The 14550-nt window shown below is 39.1% G+C and overlaps 1 long non-coding RNA gene and 1 pseudogene across 2 annotated transcripts in view; one reads left to right on the top strand and one right to left on the bottom strand.

Moving 5' to 3' along the window:
- The window catches only part of LOC145721319 (uncharacterized), a 101744-nt gene that overhangs the window by 11714 nt on the left and 75480 nt on the right, over positions 1-14550 (top strand). The gene's annotated exons all lie outside the window — the stretch shown is intronic.
- Positions 10577-11841, bottom strand: LOC102742547 (F-actin-capping protein subunit alpha-2-like; annotated as a pseudogene).

Genomic DNA, 14550 nt, shown 5'->3' with positions numbered 1-14550 from the left:
CAGGTTAGAAGTCTGGGCACAGTTTGGCCTGGCTCGTTCTTTGCTCCAGGTTTCAAAGGTTGAAAATCAAGGTGTCACTAGGGTTGACTTTCTGGAGCTCTGGAGATGAATTGGCTTCTGCACTCTTTCAGGTTGTTGTCAGAATTCAGTTCCAGGGCGCCTGGGTGGCTCAGTCATTAAGAGTTTGCCTTCGGCTCAGGTCATAATCCCAGGGTCCTGGGATCGAGCCCCGCATGAGGCTCCCTGCTCAGCAGGAAGCCTGCTTCTCCTTCTCCCACTCCCCCTGCTTGTGTTCCCTCTCTTGCTGTGTCTCTGTCAAATAAATAAATAAAATCTTTAAAAAAAAAAAATTCAGTTCCACACTGTTGTAGGACTGAGGTGTCCATTCCCTTGCTGGCTGTTGGCTGGGGTGGTTCTCAGCTTCTAGAGGCCACCTACATTCTTTGGTTCATGGCTCCCTTTCTCCATCTTCAAAGCCTGCAAGAGTGGTAGAGTCCTCTGCATGCTTCAGCTCTCTCTGATTTCCTCTCTGCCTCATGCTCTGGCTCTTCTGCCTTTCTCTTCTGCTTTTAAGGGCTCGTATGATTACATTGGGTACACCCAGATAACCCAGAATATTTACTTTAAAGTCACTTGATTAGTAACCTTAATTCCAGCTGCAAAGTCCCTTTATTGCAATACCTAGATTAGTGTTTGATTCAGTAACCAGGGGGTGGGAATCTTGGGAGACATCTTTAGAATTCTGCCTACCACAAAAAGCATACAACTGAATTCTGACAATTAAAAAAATAAATTATTTCCTAAAATATTTTATACGTGTCTTTCCCATTACTATTAGGTTTAAAGATGGATATTGTCATAGAATAGATTTTATAAGAGAGTAGTGTTTTTTTTAAGTTTATTTTTTTTAGTAATCTCTACACCCAACGTGGGACTTGAACTCATGATGCCAAGGTCAAGAGTTGCATACTCCTCTGACTGAGCCAGCCAGGCACCCCAAGAGATTTGTATTTATCCCTCCAACAATTACTATGGGAAGAATCATGGATATTTAATAAAGAAGAAAATGCAAATCGCTGGTGAACATCACATGCAAAACTATTTGTTTTTACAACATACTATTCTTAAAACTTTTGTACCCTTACACAAACGAAAGTAAGAGCACAAAAATTTCACTTTATGAACTCTAAGAAAACTTTCTTAAAATGTAACTTACTTCCCTTTATAACATAATTAATTAGAATTGTTCTTTACCCCCTTGTTTTGTTTTTAACGTGCCAGCTGACATTTTCAGGCACACCTGATCAGTAGAACTAAATTTGTCCCCAGTGAAGGCAGAGCCTAGTTATTACCCTTGTCTTGTCCTTTGTCCTGAGCATATACTCAGGTTGTGCAGTGTAGTGCACATGTATTTACATGTATTCAAAAATATTCTGTAATCACTCTGAGATTCTGAGCTCTGGTAGCATACACTCCTGTCTCTCTTGCATTCCTGTTCTTTATTCTCACCACCACCACGACCACCATCTTATCACCGTCTTCATAAATGAGGCCTTTGCCACTCCCGTGCCTTCCAGTCTGCCAGCACCCTCTGGCTTCCCTCCTTTCCCTACTGAGTCAGGATGCCATGACCTGTCATTTCAGCTGTTCTTCATTGGCTCATTTACCAACTCCTTGTTGCCCTGACCTTCTTTCGTTCTTTCCTGGTACTCCTGCCCTTTCCTTTAGTCTCTTCAGTCCTTTGCTCCCCGCTTCCCCCAGGACTTCAGCCTTCTCCAGCTTCTCATTTTGTACAGTTTCTATGGGGTAATTGCAGCTCTTCACATGGGTTTTACTACAACCCAAATATTAATGAGTCTCAGTGTTGTATCACCAGGCCAAACATCTCCCCCAGAACTTTAGATTTGCACTTCCAGCTGCTTATTTGATATCTCCCTTTAGATGGCACTTCATATTTTTTAAACATTTTTTATTTAAATTCAATTAATTAACATATAATGTATTATTGGTTTCAGAGGTACAGGCCTATGATTCATCAGTCTTATATAATACCCAGGGCTCATTACATCACATGCCCTCCTTAATGTCCATCATCCAGTTACCTCATCCCTCTGCCCCTCTCCTCTCCAGCAAACCTGTTTGTTTCCTATGATTAAGAGCCTCTTATGGGGCACTACGTATTTAACATGTCCTAACCTAAATTCCACCCCCCTTGAAACTTGCTTCTTTCCCTGTTTCAGTTAGTGATACTCTCCAGTTACTCAAGAGCATTTCCCGGATGATTAATAATGATGAGTACCTTTTCATGTACCCACTGGCCATCTGTCTCCTGCTGGTACCATGATTATCTCCTGTCTCATTGGACCCACTATAATGGCCCCCAGAATGGCCTTCCTGCCTCATTTATCCCTTTTAGCTCCATCTTCCACATTGCTTCTAGAGTAATCTTCCCCCAAATGCACATCTGACCTAGTCTCCCTCCCTGCTAGTGAAATCCTTTAGTGGCTTTCCTACCGTCTTCAGGAGATGATGCAGAGTTCTGAGCATGGCCCTTCATTTCTGGTCCCTTCCCGTCCTGCTATTTCATTCCTGCCACCACCACCTCATGCACCGTTTGCCCTAGCAATCCTGAAAAACTTCCAGCTTACCAACACACCATGCTCATGTGTCAGCCTGTCTACCCTCCCCCACCTTTTCTCCTTTGCCCTAGAATGCCCTTCCCCCATTTCCCTGCATTCCTCTCTACCTGGTTTATTCTCAGTTTTCTACTTGTCCTTCAGGTTTCAACTCTAAGAGGAAGTGACCTTTTAGTAGTCCTTCCCTAAGACCCCACACACCCTTATGTGCCACTTCTGTGCCCCAGACTGTGTGCATGATAGCCGGCACATACTTCTCTTGCTGCGTTTGTGATACTGGTTTGTCATCACTGGTTTTCATAGCTTTCTTCCGCCCCAGACTGTGATTTCCTTGAGAGCCAAGATGTCAGTTGCCCTTTTCTATCTCCTGTGCCTAACCCAGAGCAGATGTTCAGTAAATGTTTGTTGAATGAATGAATCAGCATAAACACTGGTAGAGACAGTTTTATGGGGCTGATTAGATTAATTTAAAAAAAGATTTATTTATTTTATTATATTTTAATGAAGTTTTTATTATTTATTTTAAATTTTATTTGAGAGAGAGAGCAAGAGAAAGAAAGCATGAGTGGAGGTGGGGAGGAAGGGGGGGTAGAGGAAGAGGAAGAAGCAGACTCCCTGCTGAGGAGGGAGCCCGATGTGGGGCTTGATCCCAGGACCCCGTGATCATTACCTGAGCCCAAAGCACACGCTTAATGACTGAGCCACCCAGGTGCCCCTTATTTATTTATTTTAGAAAGAGCAAGCGCTCATGAGGGGGGAGGTCAGAGGGAGAGGGAGAAAAGCAGACTGCCCACGGAACGCGGAGCCAGAGACCACAGGCCACACAGGGTTGATCTCATGACCCCAAGATCATGACTTGAGCTGAAATCAAGAGTCCAGTGCTTAACTGACTGAGCCACCCATGTGCCCCTAGATTAATTCTTTATACAAAAGAAAACATATATACAACGAGTAAAATAATATAGCTGAGCTTATGATACAAATGATGTCTCCCCTTCTACTTCTCTGTATCCCCAGCTTTACTCCTGAAAGGTAGCCTCTTTGAACCTCCTATCTTTTGGGATTTCCTGGTGGCTACATCTCTGTGTCTAGAAACTGTACACATCCTAGGAGGTGCTTTGTTCTCATATACTTTTTTATATCTTAAAATGTTTATTTTTGTCAGAATAGCTGGTGATTTTCTGTTTCTGGTTTATTACTATAAGTGTTCCCTCTCCATAAAAATTCATTCAAAATTATTCCGATACACCTTTAATGTCTATTTTATGTAAGTCACAATATATATGTAATAGATTAATATAGTCATAAGTTTACATGGAACATAAATAAGTAAATGTACAAATGTCAGGGATTTGGGCTCTAAGATATTTTCCTGAGAGGGTTGTATAATCAAAAAGATTTGGGGCTACTGCTCCAAATAATAGGCTTTTATCTGTTTTGTTTTTTTAAAGATTTTATTTATTTATTTGATAGAGAGATAACACAATTAGGGAGGAGGGGCAGAGGGAGAGGGAGAAGCAGGCTTCCCGCAGAGCAGGGAGCCTGATGCGGGACTCCATCCCAGGACTCTGGGATCATGACCTGAGCCGAAGGCAAACACTTAACCTACTGAGCCACCCAGGCGCCCCTTATCTGCTTTTTTGATTGATCAACTTTAGATATTATCCATTGACTTTCCACTTAAAAAACTAATGTTTAGCTTTCTAACACTACAGTCATCTCATTCTCTCTTCCAGTGTTTGATATAGTAGTTAATTTTACTTCCTCTGCTGCTTAACTTAGTAACTTTAGATAACGACAGCTCTATTTCTCATTTCATCCACTTATGACAGTCTTTGTTGACTCCTCCATTTTAAAAAATGGGCATTAGAACATGCGCTTCTTTTTCCATCTGTTTTTCTCACTTTCTGTCAGCAACACTTATTTTACATTGTCAAGGTTGATAACTTTTATATTTTGTCCTGTTACCAAGGACAACCAAGTCTCCATATAAGTTGAATCTAAAAGATGGAAACTATAAATAGTATCATACTGTCATGACCTGTTAATTTTTCCAGAAAGGAAAGTTTCCCTTATGAACCTGAGACCCATTGACTGCAGCCTGAAGTTACTTTCTCCTTGTCTGGAAAGCAGGTAGAATTAACAGACAAGGACAAATGCCTCTTGTTATTAAGCAGATTACTGCAAGGATTTGTCCTTTTCCAGAAGCTAAATCATACTTCTGCCAGGAGGGAAGAGAACATGTGATGTTTGTACATTCTCTATAAAAAGTTCCTTTTTGCTTAGAAATTATGCTTGCTTACTTTTTAATATTCCAATTAAAGAGTAAAAATTTTGTCAAAGCCTAGCCTTTGGGATCTGTAATGAAGTAACAAGAGTTATAATTTGTGATTACCATAGGCCACAATTTCTTCCCTGAGCAGTCAATATACCTTATTTTTCTGGATGGTTACCTGGTCAGCTATAGGGAGCGGACATTTCTTCTGACATCTGCCCCCAAATGCAAGTGAACTGAGCTAGTTCTGGAGTGCTGGACCATTTGAATAATGAGAACAACTATCATCTTTAGGGAGAGTAGTACAGGTAGGAAGGGGCCATCATTTGGTGCCACATTTATAGAAAATAAGAGTGAAACATTTTTGGCCAGTCTTTCTTTTAGGATCCTGAAATTTATGTCTTGAAGCCAAAGTATCAAAGCTAGTTCTGGCCTAAGATGAAGGGCATCTCTATTTATAGTAACCCCTAAAATATGATTCTATAAATATTTAGTGCAGAACCAATTTGTGTGCTAGGATTACATTTTCTTCTCTCTAGGGCTGGGGTTATGAAGCCTGGACTCTCAAGATTCTGTGATTGGTAACAACTAGATCCTCTTTTCTCATACTCCATTAAATCCTTATAATCGGGGTACATGTAAGCTTGCTTCATATTTGAAATGTAGCTTTTTTGTGCCTTTTTTCCCCCAGGGAGTTTCTCACTGCCTTTCTTCTTCTTTTTCTTCTTCTTCTTCCTCCTCCCCTTCTTCTACTTCTTCGGGCAAAATATATCTTTGTCATGGCCTCACTTCTTCTCTACTCTCAGTTGTATTTATTCTGTGGAATTCCCCTGTGTACCCAAATGCTTTTCTAGGCTACCACACAGCTGTCTTCCAAGGATTTCCATCCACTCTTCTGGGTTGGAATCACTGTTCTCAGGAACCTGTGTCTCCCACAGGATCCACTTCCACTATCCTGATTTATTCCATCATTTTACTGGAATATGTCCTGAAATGAGTTCTTTAAAAGGATACGTGGGAAATAAACTTTGAGTCCTGTCTAAAACTATCTGTATTGTACCTTCATACTGATTTGTGTTGAGTTGGGTGTAGCATTCGGGGCTGAAAATAATTTCCTTCAGAAAATGTGAAGACATGGTTCCATTATCTTCTAACATCCTCTATTGCTGACAAGAAGCCATTTGTCAGTCATTTCTGGGTGACCTGTGTTTCTGTTCAGGGTCTCCTTTTTATACTTGTTTTGGAATTCTATGAGGAAATGTATAGATGTGGATCTTTTATCAGTTAGTTGTATTGAGCACTCACTGAGCCCTTTCAGTCTTAAGACTTGGGTCTTTCTTCAGCTCTGGGTAATTCTACTATTTCTTAAATAGTTTTCCCCTCTCTTTTTTTCTGTTTTTGGATTGGCTCTTTATGTCTCTTATGGTCTCTCTATTATTTCTGTATTTTTATCCATATGCTCTTGTTCTGTACTTCTCAATTTGGCTTTCCAGATCATCTGTTGATTTACTTTCCTTTTCTAATCACCCTTTAAATTCTAAGAACTTTTAATTTAAAGAGTTCTTCCAAGTTCTTTGTTCCTTTTTTGTGGTTTCCTATTCCTATTTTATATGGGTGCAATACTCTCTTGAATCTTTTGATTATAGTAGTTTTCCTTAAATGTTGTCTTATGTCCCTTAATTATATTTGTTCTCCCCAGGGTTCTTTTTTCTATTATTTTTTCTATGTGTTTTTCTTAGTTGTTTCTCGTGCTGATTGTTTTCCCCATGTGCCTGGTAGTCCCTGGTTGTCTATTCGTATTTTACTTAATTAATTAATTTTTGTTAAGATTTTATTTATTTATTTGTCAGAAAGAGAGCACAAGCAGGCAGACAGGCAGGCAGAGGCAGAGGCAGAGGGAGAAGCAGGCTCTCCGCTGAGCAGGGAGCCCAATGCGGGGCTCGATCCCAGGACCCTGGGATCACGACCTGAGCCGAAGGCAGACGCTTAACCAACTGAGCCACCCAGGCACCCCTGTCTATTCATAGTTTAGAAATAAGGACTGAGGAACTGGTGTGGATTTTCTATGCCATTTTAAAAGCTGGTCTCTTTCCCCCCCTAGACCCATCACCTGTGTGGATGGCTGACTGAGCCCTCTGTGAAGAGCGAGATGCCTTGGCTGGCCTGCTTGCTCTAGGCCTATGCTCGGACTCTGCCTTTGTGCTAGAGGAGTGCTCTACTGTGGGTAGACTGTACTCCCACTAGATGCCTTGGCTTTCCCCAGGTCATTTGTTCTTTCAGCTATCAGGCTTTTAGACCGAGAGTTAATGCCAGGCTGCCTGTGATCTGTGTGGGGGTGGGGGAAGCAGATGGGGATGCCAACCAGCACAGTTCCAAGTACAGACCTTCAATTATTCCCACTGTCTTCAGCCCCACTTTTCCCTTCTCTCCTCCCTTGTACCTGCTGGCCTGGAGCCCAGAGCCATCAGGTGTCCCTGGGCAGATTGGCTGTCTAGATTCCTTCTAGCATTCCAACAAGCATTTTGGCTTCCAGCTCCTCTTAGCTCGCCTCGTGACTGTGTCTTTCTCTGCCTGTCTCATCCATCACCACAATTCCATCTGCTTTTTGAATTCTAGAAATTTGTTGTATCCTTCATCCACTGGTGAACCCCTTAACTTCTCTTTCCTTTTGCTATTATAGGTTTATTGCCTCTTTTGTCTCCCTTACTTGAGTGTGGTTTTGTAAGCTTTGGGTAGTAAGCACACATCCTCAACCTACCATCTTGAACTAAAAGTCCTGATATGAATTTTAAACTATCTCTCTTATGAATATTTACCTAACCTGTTTATCTTCATGGCTGCAGTGTCTATTTAAGCATTGCATAATTTATAAATTATTTCAGTAAAGTAAGGCAAGAGAATGAGAGTAAATAACTTCAGAGGGATAAAGATCTAATGGCACAATTTTTCAGAAAGTCTTGTATAATAGCAGCAGTTTATTTTGGAAAAAAATGAGAGAAAACTGCTCAATTAAAGATTAGAGTCTTAAAATTAACATCAGTTTTGAAAAATAGCCTGATTTCTATAGGCTGTTGTCAACAAGGATATCACCTGCTCTCTATCAGGTAAGCACTGAACTTGTAGCAGTGACTTAATAGATCTCTGCTCTCAGAATTCACATGTTGCTTTGGGGAGTTTCAGGAGTTGTTTTGGCACTGATGGGTAAGTAATAAATGAATTTTAAAAATAAGCAACAAAAACATTGGGCAGCTATGTGCACAATGCAAATAAGAAAATAGGTGACCTGCTAATGAGTGTCAGGACATCTCTTTGGCCAGCTGGTTGGAGAACCTTGCTGTGGAAGGGATGGTTATCTGAGATCTGACTAAAGTGCAGGGGACAGCCCGGCAAAAACTGGGATCTTGGCATTACCACCAGACAGCATATCCTTTCCATTTTACTCAGTGCTTCCTACCCTTTGGTTTTGATCGTATGTCTGTCCTATAAAGATTTTTATATTAATGTAATGAATTGCTTAAACATTTCATAGCTTTTAAATAGCACTTGGGTGGAATAAAAGACTCATGAGATAATTTATTCCCCTAGGACGGAGGAGGGATAAACAAGCCTTTTTATACTGTGATAGCAGAGTGGTTTGGTAAATATAAGGCCTTAATTATTATGCTTTAAGCAACAACTTAATTTGCTTCAGGCTAGTTCTTAGCTTGTAAGTGGGGTTCGTCCTTTGATATATCATGTTGCTATTTTTGTGCTTGTCATTTTGCTCTCACAGTTTCTCTCATCAAAAAGCATTTACTGCTCACTTCCGTGGAATCCCTGTGCTGGTGTTGATACAGTGGGCTGCAGATGCACATTAACTTTTATCTTTAAATTGGGTACACTTTTCAAGGAGTATGGGGCATAGATGGTTTGAGGGAGCCAATTTGTAGATCTTTAAATTCCCCATGTACTTTTCCTAACATTGTTCTGCCTAAGAATATGTTTATGATGGAGGTGCAGGGTCTGCCCCCCGCTTCTCATTCACTGTTGCCCTTCTCACACTATTAAGAAAGAAAGGCATACTGCTCTATCTCAGATCTCACAAAGGTCCTTGGATATAAAAACACCAGGGCGCCAAAGGGCAAAATTGAAAAGATTGGTGTCTGTGTGAAGATAGTGGATGACTAAGTGATACTATCTCACGTAATGATAGATAAAAGTTCCTTTTGCAATTCAAGTAGTTGCCATTTTTTTTTGCTCTCATGAAACTGAGTGAAGAACCTAATTGATTTGTTTGCTGATTAACTAATATACTATTAAGTATATTTTTGGTGGTATATGACTGTTATCTTTTTTTAACGTCGTTCAAAAATTTTTGAAGAATTGAGAGACAGTTGCTCTAACAAGATTTCCATTCTCCTCTTCTCATTTATGTGAAACAGGTTTCTCACCATTTAACTTTATGAAAACTAAAAGTAGGGATAGAATTAGTGCCGAACACTATTTCATCCTGACGATAAGTAATAGTCACTGCATGGAAATGTGAACTAATTGAAGAAGAAAAACCTCACCCATCTCTTTTCTAATTTTTTAACTTTATTTTTTAATGAGTTCAGGATTATATATATACAGTATGCCGTGTTATAATACCTTTGTGGCTCTATGATAAAAATAACTCAGGGACATATGGAATTCAAGCTAATTTGCATAACTGTCACAAGAAAAAAAGCTTTGATTGTATTTCTGAAATAAGTATTTTCATTTAATTGCAGAATCTCAAAACAGCATTAGATGTTGGCCTTGTTTTATTTTTTTTTTGTTTTAAAAAAGTTTATTTAGGGCGCCTGGGTGGCTCAGTCGTTAAGTGTCTGCCTTCAGCTCAGGTCATGATCCCGGGGTCCTGGGATCGAGTCCCACATCGGGCTCCCTGCTCGGCAGGAAGCCTGCTTCTCCCTCTCCCACTCCCCCTGCTTGTGTTCCTGCTCTCGCTGTCTCTCTCTCTGTCAAATAAATAAATAAAATCTTTAAAAAAAAAAAGTTTATTTAAACACTAAGCTAGCTAAAAACACTTTTGAAAGGTTGAAACACAATTGATATAGAAAAGGCTTTCCCTCTAATCTCAATTTAACATAAATGGAAGAGGTGAAGGGGGAAAGGTAGACAATTTCTTCAGCAGCATACATGGCTAAATCCATCAGCCACCTTAAACTGGAATGTCCATTACTGATCCCATTAAAAAGCATTGGGCAAATATCCAAAGTTACCCACTTCATAAACCAGAAGACAACAATTTTAGGGTTACGATAAGTAAAATATTTTTGAAACACTTCAAAAACTTTATCATTAAACTATGGGAATCATCTCTTACTTGTAAAAAAGAAAGGTATAAGAGAAAGTAAAAGACATTTAAACTAAACTGATTTTTAATCCTTTGAACAAAAGAAATGAAAAATAATGGTTAATTAGCTAAGCTTTGTGCTCTAACCAAACTAATTAATTATGGTGATTTTAAATGGCAACAGCCCACCTGACTGGGTAGTTTGACAGTTTTGAATACTTTTGCAATGATTTTTCTTAAAATGCAAACTTGCTCTCGCAGTTTCTCTCATCAAAAAGCATTTATTGCTCACTTCCATGGAATCCCTGTGCTGGTGTTGATAAATGATCCGGTCATACAATGTTCATCTTATGCATTCTGCATCTTTTTGCCAATCCTGTAGCTAAGGATCTTGTTCCAATCAATCTTAGTTGTGTAATTGGCAACTGTCAAGGTAAAACTTTGAAAGTAGTGTTTGACGCCTTCTGATAATTCTCAGTGGTAGCGGTCTGGTATTCATTTTCTGCAACTTCTACAATCTTTATCAATTTTTTTGCAGTTTGTACTTCATTAGATGCTGTTAGGGAATCTTGTATATCTTTATGACTCACTAACTGAACATTACTATCTTCATAATAATGAATCTGAATTTTCAAGATGCCAACCACTTGAGTGGTTGAAAAAGTGATTGGAAACTTCCACTCTGACCTCCAATGACCGTTCCAAAATTTTTTGCTTGGAACTGATGGCTTTCTATGCATACAATAATGGTTTTCTGTCCATCTATTTTTTTTTTTTACCATATAACAATGCAGACCCTATTTGATAATGTTCTTTTTTTTTAATTTTTAAAAAATTAAAAAAAATTTTTTATTATTATGTTATGTTAATCACCATACATTACATCATTAGTTTTTGATGTAGTGTTCCATGATTCATTGTTTGCGTATAACACCCAGTGCTCCATGCAATACGTGCCCTCTTTAATACCCATCACCAGGCTAACCCACTCCCCTCCCCGCTAGAACCGTCAGTTTGTTTCTCAGAGTCCATAGTCTCTCATGGTTCGTCTCCCCCTCTCATTCCCCCCCTTCATTCTTCCCTTCCTGCTATCTTCTTCTTCCTCTTCTTTTTTAACATATAATGTATTATTTGTTTCAGAGCTACAGGTCTGTGATTCAACAGTCTTACACAATTCACAGCGCTCACCATAGCACATACCCTCCTCAGTGTCTTTTATATATGCTCACAGAGCAGTTTTTACTGAAGTTCTCCATGTTTCAACTGTATTTTCTGCTTCATATGGTCTTGGATCAGTTGCTTCCTTTCTTAAGTGATCAAATTTGAAACAGATTCTGTTTTGGGGATCCAAAAACTCTCCATTTCCCAAGTCGCCATGTTCTGTTATCAATATCTGATCTTCATAACCTTCAATTTTTTTGGAGTAAACAGGTCCAAGTTATACTGTACAAATGCATGAGCTGCTCCTTCCCTAAGAGGATTATCATTATTAAGTGGTAACTGAACATCATTAAACACCTCATTAAATTCTCCAGGAGGGGCATGAATAATGAATTTTGCTGTTCTCTGTGCGCCCTCTCCTCATTAGACAACTGCTCCTCCAGATCTGCCATTTTCCTTCTGGCAACAAACCGGGCATTGGTGACTTGGTGGCAGGAGCCACCTGACTTCCCCTCACCCATCTCTTTAATATGGTTTTATTATGTTTAAGAATCTTTAAAATCAAAATTTGCAGTATATTTATATTTTAATTGATTGGTGTAGTAATAATTGTAAAGAAAATGCAAACCAGAAGAAATTGTTTTAACACTTGAAGTCTTTTATTACAGAAAATAAAGAGAAATTTAGTATTAAGTTATAGACAGATTTTTTTTGAGGAAAAATGTAACACTGTCCAGTAAAAGACTTTCAAACAGAAAATACATTACATTAGAAATAATTTGTGTTGGAGGAATCACCTTTTCTCAAGCCTTTGTCAAAGCTTACTGTACAGCTTCATTAATCAAGACAGTGCGGTACTAGTGGAGGGACAGACACAGATCATTGGAGTAGCGTAGGGTTCCCAGGAATAGAGCCACATAAATATGCCTAATTAATTTTTGACAAAGAACCCAAAAGCAATTCAAAAGGAGGAGGAATTGCTTTTTAATGAGTGGTGCTGAAGCAATTAGACATCCATTGGCAAAAAAAAAAGAACCTTTACCTAAATCTTATATAAAAATGAACTCGAAATATATCATAGACATAAATGGAAAACATAAAACTATAAAACTTCTGGAAAAAAGTGAAGAAAATATTTGGGGCCTACAACTAGGCAAAAAGTTCTTAGACTTGATGCCAAAAACATGATCCATAAAAGGAAAAATTGATAAATTTTATCTCATCAAAATTAAGATCGTCTACTCTGCAAATGATCTTGTTAAGAGGATGCAAAGACAAGCTATGGATGGAGAAAAAAATGTTTGCAAGCCACATATCTGACAAAGAACTAGTATCTAGAATATATAAAGAACTCTCAAAACTGTAAAAGACAATCAATCCAATTAGAAAATGGGAAAAAGATGTGCATAGACATTTCACTGAAGAGGATATACAGGTGGGAAATAAGCACGTGAAAAGATATTCAGCCTCATTAGCCATTAGGGAAATGCAAATTAAAATTACAATGAGATATCACTGGAAGAGCTAAAATAAAAAATACTGACAACGCCAAATGTTGGCAAGGATGCAGAGAAGCTGAATCATTTATACACTGATGGTGGAAATATAAAATGATACAACCACTCTGGAAAACAATTTGGCAGTTTCTTAAAAAACTAACCATGCAACTACTATATAACCCAGCAATTAAACCTTTGGGCTTATATCCCAGAGAAATGAAGACTTATTGCTGTGGACTGAATAGTGCCCTCCCCCCAATTCATATGTTGAAGCCCTAACCCCCCCCAATGTGTGGTATTTGGAGATGTGGCCTTTAGGAGATAATTAGAGTTAGATGAGGTCACAAGGCAGGGCCCTCATGATAGGATGATAAGAATGATACATTTAAGGTGATATAACAGCTTTATTTTAAAATACCAGTATTTACAATATGTTAGAAGTTACTCCTTTGCAACTACTTAAACTTACGGTGAAAAATTTTAGATGTCAATTTAAGAATGTGTGAGGGGATGTATGGTTTTCAAAATTTTCTTGGGGTTCTGCAAATAAAACTTGATTTCAATAATATATTACCCCTATTGATGAAGGGACTACGTTTCAAAATTATATTTTAGAAGAAATCAAAATCTGGGGCTCCTGGGTGGCACAGTCTGTTAAGTATCTGACTCTTGATTTCGGTTCAGATTGTGATCTCAGGGTCATGGGATGGAGCCCTGCGTTGGGCTCCAGGCTCAGTGTGGAGTCTTCTTGAGATTCTTTCTCCCTCTCCCTCTGCCCCTCCTACTCATGCTCTCTCTCTCTCTCAAATAAATAAATCTTAAAAAAAAAAAAGTCAAAATCGTAATTGCCAGAGGTAGTTGAAATAAATATTAAAGAACCTGGGAGCTGCCAGTTAAGGGTAGAATTAAAAAGGAAGAAGTGTTGTACTGTGTTTAGATGCTGTCATTGGCCTTTAATGCCTATTTTTTGAATAGTACAGGTGAGTTCAGTTGCTGTGTTCTAAACAGGCAAGAGAAAAAAGGAAAGGGAGGCAGAGGAAGGTTGTATTTTTAGCAGACTATGTTCAGGAGGGCAGAGGGATAAGAGATATTCATCATCCTAAAAGGACTACATCATCCTAAAAGGACTACTACCATTAGATGATGCATGATTTCAGACTTCCCCTTTCTACCTCCCAAAAAGAAAATCTCTTTATGTTTGATGATGTCCCAGTCTTAAGTAGGGGGTTAAACTTTCCATTTCACCATTAGCTGACTTAATATATACCAATACTTTGGGCTTAGCTAATGTTATAGTGTAAATTAACTGCAGTCACTTGATATATATAAATTAATCTGATCATTTCCTAGTTAATAGAGGAGTGGAATGTGAAGGAAAGGGATATCATGGAATACAAGCGGGTGTTTGGGAAGGTAGGGAAGCAGAGTTATGCTTTGAAAGCTGCAAATAGAAGCAGAAAGTGAGGGGCGCCTGGGTGGCTCAGTTGGTTAAGCGACTGCCTTCGGCTCAGGTCATGATCCTGGATTCCTGGGATCGAGTCCCACGTCGGGCTCCCTGCTGAGCAGGGAGTCTGCTTCTCCCTGACCCTCTGACCCTCTTCCCTCTCGTGCTATCTCTCATTCTCTCTCACTCGAATAAATAAATAAAATCTTTAAAAAAAA

The sequence above is a fragment of the Leptonychotes weddellii genome, chromosome 4 (genome assembly GCF_054177405.1).
Source record: "Leptonychotes weddellii isolate Sample4059 chromosome 4, ASM5417740v2, whole genome shotgun sequence".
Lineage (NCBI taxonomy): Eukaryota > Metazoa > Chordata > Mammalia > Carnivora > Phocidae > Leptonychotes > Leptonychotes weddellii.
The sequence above is the reverse complement of the archived record's forward strand: the minus strand, read 5'-3'. Positions and strand labels throughout refer to the sequence as shown.